Raw genomic sequence first — 7825 nt, 5'->3', positions numbered from 1 at the left:
GACAAGGTTTGAGCCTAGTGATTTGGCTAATAAGTATGTTTGGTGTCTGAATGAGTCCAGGTTTCCTTTCCTCATACAGTATCTGTTTTATGACACAGTCTATATGACCTTAGCTGTCTATCTGAAAGCTAGCCATCAAATGTTGTGTGTGGCTTTTTTGGACAGAATATAGCTAACCTTGTAGAAATTGAGGATTATTTAGAAACATAGCTTGGCTTTTGTGTTCATCCAATAAGATCAAGTAGAAGACTCAAATGAACTTTCTCCAACTTGTAACTGTGGGTTTACAATCTTTAGGAAATTATTAAGCATAGATTTGAATGAGCAAATACTTTATTTAAAACAATAACTGCAATCTTTTGGCTTGACTAATTTTTTAAAAATATTTTTTGTATATTGTACTGTAAAAGTTATCTTTACAGTGGAGCTAATTGCTTTCTTTTTCTTCTGTTGACATTTCAGCTCCAAGTTTCACTTTCATGTTAGTTGACAAAAATGTAACTGATTAATTCAACAGATGGCTGCATTACCAGTTAAAACATGATTTTTTGAGGTTCCCTTGCTGACTTGCAAATGGTGGTCTCCATTCATGAAGGTAATAAGACTTTTGAGTTTGATTGTACTAATTATGGTTATTTTCCCATGAGTGCATATGTCTTCTATTTTCTGTAAATATAGGAGCTATGTTGAGTAAGTGGAAATCTTATTTTTAAGTTGCATTTTGACACGTATATTTTTTATATAATGTGACTCTTCACATTTTAAAAACTTTTTCCATTCTCAAGATGAAAAGCCTTCAAAGTTATGTCGCTGTGGTCTGCCTAACCTTAAATTGCATAAGTCACATGATCCCCATTTAAAACTGCTACCCTGTCAGGAACATTGATGATCCTTCACTCCTATATTTAGGTCATTCAAACACTTAACAGGAAGCCAAAATTATCCAACAATTTTTCCAGAAGAAAGCATTACAGTCCTCCCTCCATTTTCGTGGGAGATCCATTTTGGACCCCCTGCACAAAAAATGGAAAACCACGCATATTCAAGCCCTGTTGGCTTGAATGGAGGCATGCCCCCATAAGGGCGCACCCCATTTTAACCCCCTCCATGGATAGTCAAGGGACGCGAGAATGAAGGGAGTACTGTATTTGGATATAAGCCACCTTTATCCAGTATACTGCGTCCTGGATTCTGTTGTATAAGTGGGAAAGACCAAAGGTGGTAGATGAGAAAGAGCAACACTGTTGAATTCAGTTGTTTACATTTGAGTTAACAAAGCAGGAACAAACAGAATGATATAAAATATTATCTTGTAACATTTTGAATGTCTTGGGTGTTCAAACTTTTAAATATCTCATTTGAATCTGTTTTTGTTTTTTATTATTTATCAGTAATACCTGAAATTTGTACAGTATATTCGAAGAATACATGTGTTCAGTGTTATCAGTCTAGTCCTGAGACAGGTTTTTGAACCATCCCATGTCACTTTCTTCTTTCAATGCAACAAGAACATGATGGATTTGGTAGGAGTTGCTGACTGTTGTTCCTTTTACCACAGCTCTTCACATGGTAGTAGGAGCAATGGGGAGAGTGATAGCAACTTTGCTTTATGTCATCTCATGTTGTTCAGATTGAGAGAGCTACCGTATATACCCAACTATAAGTCGAAAAAATTTATGCCCCAAAATGAACTCCAAAATCATGGGTAGACTTATGTACGGGGCAATGAGTTAATGCTAATAAATTTCTTGAAAGAAAATGTGCCCACCTTTCTCTGTAGCCTTGTAATGGCTCCCTGTTTGAAGCCCTGGCGCATGCTCTCTTCCTCCTTCCCTCTCTGTGTGTCTTTTTCCCTCTCAGTCTTCCCGCGCAGCCAGAGCTAACAAGCTGCTGCTGAGGAAAGGAACACACAGAAAGTATGCCCTGGCTTGTCCCCTGTTTCGCCTGGAAGTCCTGGGGGTGAAAAGCAGAGAGAGAGAGAGAGAAAGGTCTGTCCTCGATTTTTGCAAGCTCTAATCCTTGGGAGTCCTGGGGGTGAAAAGCAGAGAGAGAGAGAGGTCTGTCCTCTATTTTTACAAGCCCTGAACCTTGGGAGTCCTGGGGGTGAAAAGCAGAGAGAGAGAAAGGTCTGTCCTCAATTTTTGCAAGCTCTAATCCTTGGGAGTCCTGGAGGTGAAAGGCAGGGAGAAAGAAAGGCCTGTCCTCTATTTTTGCAAGCTATGAGCCTTGGAGTCCTGGGGGTGAAAGGCAGAGAGAGAGAAAGGTCTGTCCTCCTTTTTGCAAGCTATGAGCCTTGGGAGTCCTTGGAGTGACAAGCAGAGAGACAGTGGGTTCTGTCCTCCTTTTCGCAAGCCAATGAGCCCTGGAGATGCTTCTGGTACAGGGAAGTGTGTGTGTGTGTGTGTGTTTGTATGCGCGCCGAGGTTTGTTTCCCCTTTTCCATGCTGAGACTGATGCTTGGGAGAGGTCCAGAGAGGGAGATATAGGGAGGGAAGTGGTGCTTTGTTTCTCCCCTTTAGATCTTTTGTAACATCCTCCAATGTTTGCCCCTCAACTTATCCACGGGTCATATCAAAATCCATTATTTTGGATCCAAAAACTGCCCTCGACTTATACATGTGTTCAACTTATACATTAATATATACGGTAACTCTGATGGAAAAAAGAAAGACTGGAATTGTGAGATTATCCATTTACGACATTACAACACTTTATTTCATTTTAACCTGGAAGCAGATAAAGAACAGATTCTCTGCTGGGAAAGTATTTCTTTCCCTTTTATTCAGAGTTAACTCTCTTAACAGTCCAATCAGCATGAAGGTGTGCTGCTTTCATGTGTTTTGATGCTGCAGCCCCCACACCAGAATTTAAAACAGTGCCAGTGTCTCTTAAGCCACCTGGTGGCTCGTCATCATTATCTGTTTATTCCCTGTCCTTTCCCTAAATCTGGAGCTCAGGGCAATTTCATAGGTTGGGGTTCTTCATATGGGCTTCCAGATGGCATTTCTACCCTATTACTACTACTAGCTTTGCACTACATAGACTCTGGCAGTCTTCTAGGAGAATCTGAATAATCTATCAGTGGTGTTCAGATCAATCTAGTGAGTTCCAGTTGTACAGCTTTTGCATTTAAAGGCATTTTTTTTGGGGGGGGGAGGAAAAGTTTTAAATAATTCTTTTAAATAATTCTTGAATATAGGCCACAAAGGGGAGGAAGGGGTGTTACTCAGATTATCATATCTTCCACATATGATATGTTTTCTTTGTGCATTCTTTAATGTGGACAATTCCAAAACCATTCCTATGAAGGTTACTGTTGAAACTTATTTTTGTCCTTGCATAGTCACAGTACAGTAACTTCAAGAAATTTGCAAATGAGATTGATTTTTAAAAATGGCAGGTTAAAGACACATGCAATGTTTATAGAGATAAAAGAGCTCTTCTTTGTGTCGTGTGCACACTGATTTCCTCATATTGTAAAATTCCCTTTAAAGAAAAAGTATTTTATGTAGGGAATGTTTAGCAAGAAGACAAGAGCAAACATTTTAGGAACTGGGAAACAGTAGCAGTTCAGCTGGTCATCCCTAACTGTCCTTTACATTTCCTCAGTGAAAGTACCTAGGTGGCTGTTTATCTAAATAGTACAGAAGTTACTCTGTTAAATTATTGCAGTTTCTTAACAGATGTAGCACAGTTGGAGCCTTTCCTTTTGAAAACTGCCTGTTACTATTATACCACCTTGCTTTTGGCCCTCTAGGTATTGGCTCATTGAGGAAGTAGACTTCTTTAAAGCTAAATCTCATATTCCCTCTCTTCAGTAGTTGTACATATTTGAGGATAAACTAGGCTTTACCCTGGAGGCTGCAGCAAAGACAAAAGAATGTTTGATATCATTGCATGTAAAAAGTTGCATGAGTTTACAGAGGAACTGTGATAGCAACATTTGAGTCCAATAAATCTAGATCTGTTGAGATGAATTGCCACCTCTACCTTCTCTCACCTATAAAAGTTATGTTATTTATATCAAATTAGAAATAATAATAATAATAATAATAATAATAATAATATCATCCTGCTTTTTTCCTGGTTTGGGACTCAGAGTGACTTACAACATTCAAAAGAGACATGGCTACAAAAATATACCAAATACAAAAGTTAAAAATATGATTAAATTATCCATAAAATTAAAACCAGTTAAAAACATAACTCTTTAAAATGACAGATAAACAAAATACGGTCAGTACACCAAAATTCTACAGGACCTAGTCTGCTTGAGTAGTCAGCCTTCAAAAGCTTGCTAAAAAACAAACAAAACAACAACACTTAATCTGTTTGTGGAAAGAGAGCAGGGAGGATACCAAACTAACCTCTCCTTCAGAGGTGTTCCAAAGCCTAGAGGCAGCCATTAAGAAGGTTCTCTCCTGTGTTTTCACCAGACGTACCTGTGAGGATGCTGGCACAGAGAGAAAGGCTGCCCTAGCAGATCTCTCAAAGCACAGGCAGATTCATAAGGGAAAATATGGTCTTTCAGATTACCTGGATGTGAGCTATATAGGGCTTTAATGGTCATAATCAATACTTTGAATTATGTCCAGAACTGGATTGGTAGCCAGTGAAGCTGTTTGCACCTTGGTTAACAATGTGGCAGCAAACTTTCTGAACACTCTTCAAAGGCAGCTACAGATGTAACTAAGATGTGTTTTCCCCATGGCCAGATCCCTTCCAGGAAGGAATGGATCATATAATACAGTGGCTCTGTGAGTCCCATCCGAGCAAGGGGCCAAGGATACCATGATGAATGATATCGAAAGCCACAGAGGTCCAGCAGAACTAGCAAAGACACTTTCCTCCTGACCAATTTCTGGCATAGGACATCCATCAAGGTGACCAAGACTGTCTCTCCCATAGTTAAGCCTGAAAACAGATTGAAATGGATCTGGATAATCTGTCTCATCCAGGAAGCTGGGAAGCTCCAGTACCTTGCCCATACCATGGGATCCAGAGAGGGCTTTTTCAACAGTGGTCTTACAACTACCTCTTTTAGATATGATGAAACTCTGCCTTGTTTTAGTGAGCCATTGCCTGCTTCCTATTAGGCTTTCAAGATTTTAAGAATTGCGTCCTAGCTGAATATTTCTGATAATTTGCAGACAGAATCATCTGATAAATAGGGACTTTAGGGTATGTGAAAAAATTTTTGTTTGTTTTAAGAAACAAAGTACTGTATTAACTTTTTTTGTTTGAATATTTAGCATTTTAGAATTGGAGCATATTGTTGTTTTATTCTTTTATTTTATTATGCTTTAAATTTGATGAGTAATTGTTTAGCTGTAATTTTTTATTGCATAGATACAGATGACAGGGAAATTCCTTGATGTCATCTGTATAACTAACAGGCTTTATAGTGTGTTTGCTGCAGTAGCATAGTCTTTATCTTTTTCAAGTTCCTATAAAAATTGCCTGTTTTTGCATCCACTTGTTCATTTGCCTTTCTAGGGAGGAAAAATCATTCTTTTTTCTTTCTTTCTTTTCCTTTTTTTGCTGTAAGGGAACCATTATTCATTTTATACTCTAATCTAGGCTAATGCTCTTGTCCAAAAAGTCTTATATTTCAGCTGTCTTCGAACAGGTGGCCACCCAGTCTTGTGAAAAAATCAAAGGCAAGGACATTGTACAGCCTGTATGGATAAGATAGTATGCTTTGTTTCCAGATCATTGGTATTCACTCATTCATTCATTCATTCATTCAGGCTTCTCAGTTTTTTGTAATCTCTTCCAGTTTGGTGGCATCTGTTAATCTGATAACTGCCCTGCCTCTTCTTTCATTCTGTAATTAATGAAGACCATAAACATTCTTTCTTTACTTAAGACAGGACACTACATTTCATTCTTCTCGGACTAGGCTGTTTCCTCATGCATTTGTGGTATCTAGTGGAGGTTCATTGGACCTGAATTGGGGAAGCATAGGTCTTGTTATTTTAACAATCTGCCAAACCAGATGGTTTGGTGATAAGATTAGATAGCTTTATATTTGCTGCTCTGAACTCTTTGGAAATGAGTAATTTACAGATGTGGGAAAATAAATAAGGCTAGTGTTTTTGAGATGCTTTTTTTAAAAAAAACTTGTTTAAAGTTCTTGGAAAAATATTGTTTATCAGTTATGTATTCATTCAGGTTATCCATGTGGATTTTTGGCTACCCAATTGCTATCCTGTGAGAGTTTTTGTGAGAGTTGATGATAATAAGCCTTACATATGTTTGCAGACCTGAAAGTATGTTCCATTTAATACAGTACAGTTTATCAGCAGCATTTTATTTGTATAGTGCTTTCCCATAATAGAACATGCCCAAAGTGGCTCACAACAAAACAGCCTGATAAGATAATGGCTGTAATATATATAACAATGGGCTGGATTTTGTAATGTCATTCTGCTGATAGAAATGCTTTCATCAGCGGAACTAAGGAGAGTTAGGTCTTACTTTCCCTCACCAAACGTAGTGTTTGCTTGAGGCAGGAGGCGGGGGCGGCACTGGGAAATCCTTTGGAGCAGATTTTCAGGAGAGACATTGGGCTGCAGTGGGAATGGAAAGATACTGGAAGTCCTGTTGTTCTAAGCCAATAATATCAGTATTCAAGCTATGTAACGATGCACAGTCAAATCATCACAAATCAAGTGAACAAAATTTTAGTAGATTAATTCTTCATATCAATATTATGTTAAAATATTTTATTCACCAAGTGTTCTTAATAATAAAACTTAGAGTAAGGACTTTTGTTTTGAAGACTAAAAAAGAGTGATTTCTCATTTTACAGCTAGACATGCAATAATCAAGGTGTAAATGTTTGGTTAAAGAATAAAATAAATATTTTACCTATCCAGTATATTATTTTTATACTCTTGTGAGTGTCTCCTTCAGAATTATGTTGGTACACTTTATTAATCCTCTGAGAGTGGTTTTTGTTTGATATTTTTAAAATTGCTTCTTCTATCTTGACATCCCAAATATGCTTATGTGATGTTTCAACATAATATATTTTATTAAAAACAGATTATACTTCAGCCAGGAGTGCAGATATTTTGCCAAAATCATTTTCTAGTCCTATTGGTAGCCCTCAATGTTTCCATGTTCTTCATGATCTGAAGCTTAGATGGCAGGAATGGAAGGGATTCATATTTCCAAGCACACATGTCTAATGTGATATAGAAGCACATGTATGCTTCAATTGCTTGAAAGGATCTTCCACAGGTAGGAGTAGTAGAAATTATAAGAGGCATAAATGAGAATCTTACGAATTTTCACCCCTTAATTACTACAGCATCGTGTACTGGTATTCTCTTTAAAAATGGAGGATGAAATGCAGGGCATAGTTTTATAAAGGAGCTTTATCACATTCAGGTTTATCATATGATGGATAGAATTTTATGTTCAAAGGTGGTTTAATGAGGACATTTAAAAGATGGCAGTTAAAACTAATTTTGCACATTTGCTTACACTATACTACTGCTGACAGAAGCAGTAGTGGAGGAGAACGTAGGATAAAGATGGTCTTGTAAACAACTCCACAAAAGTTAATAGCTTGTCTGCCACATATTTGTTGTCAGTCATTTGTGTGCCAGCAAGCATTCTTGTGTTACCTTTTGTGTTTGGTGTCCCAAGAGATGATTCTGAATTTGTCTTAAGTATCCTAGCTTAGATAAAGCTATTTAAATTTGTTTTGTTTGGCAATTATAATAACCTTTGTTTTACTGTATCAAATGTAACTTTTATGAGGGGTTCTTTGTATATTCCTTGATATCTTAAACAAGTTAGGAAGTGTTCTATA

General features: G+C 37.4%; 1 protein-coding gene across 4 annotated transcripts in view; it reads left to right on the top strand.

Annotated features, from left to right (window-relative positions):
* Window positions 1-7825, top strand: part of RNF19A (ring finger protein 19A, RBR E3 ubiquitin protein ligase) — a 68096-nt gene that overhangs the window by 15859 nt on the left and 44412 nt on the right. For 2 of the 4 annotated variants that reach the window (XM_042463406.1, XM_042463408.1), the window contains exon 2: window positions 518-595. The exons of 1 other annotated variant lie outside the window; for it this stretch is intronic. The gene's annotated coding sequence lies outside the window, so the exon portion shown is untranslated. Of the gene's footprint in view, window positions 1-462; window positions 596-7825 lie in introns of all 4 variants that reach the window. One more of the 4 variants, XM_042463407.1, reaches the window with a different exon arrangement.

Source organism: Sceloporus undulatus, chromosome 4 (assembly GCF_019175285.1).
Source record: "Sceloporus undulatus isolate JIND9_A2432 ecotype Alabama chromosome 4, SceUnd_v1.1, whole genome shotgun sequence".
NCBI classification, from domain to species: domain Eukaryota; kingdom Metazoa; phylum Chordata; class Lepidosauria; order Squamata; family Phrynosomatidae; genus Sceloporus; species Sceloporus undulatus.
Note: the sequence above shows the minus strand (reverse complement) of the source record. Positions and strands in the feature narration are given on the sequence as shown.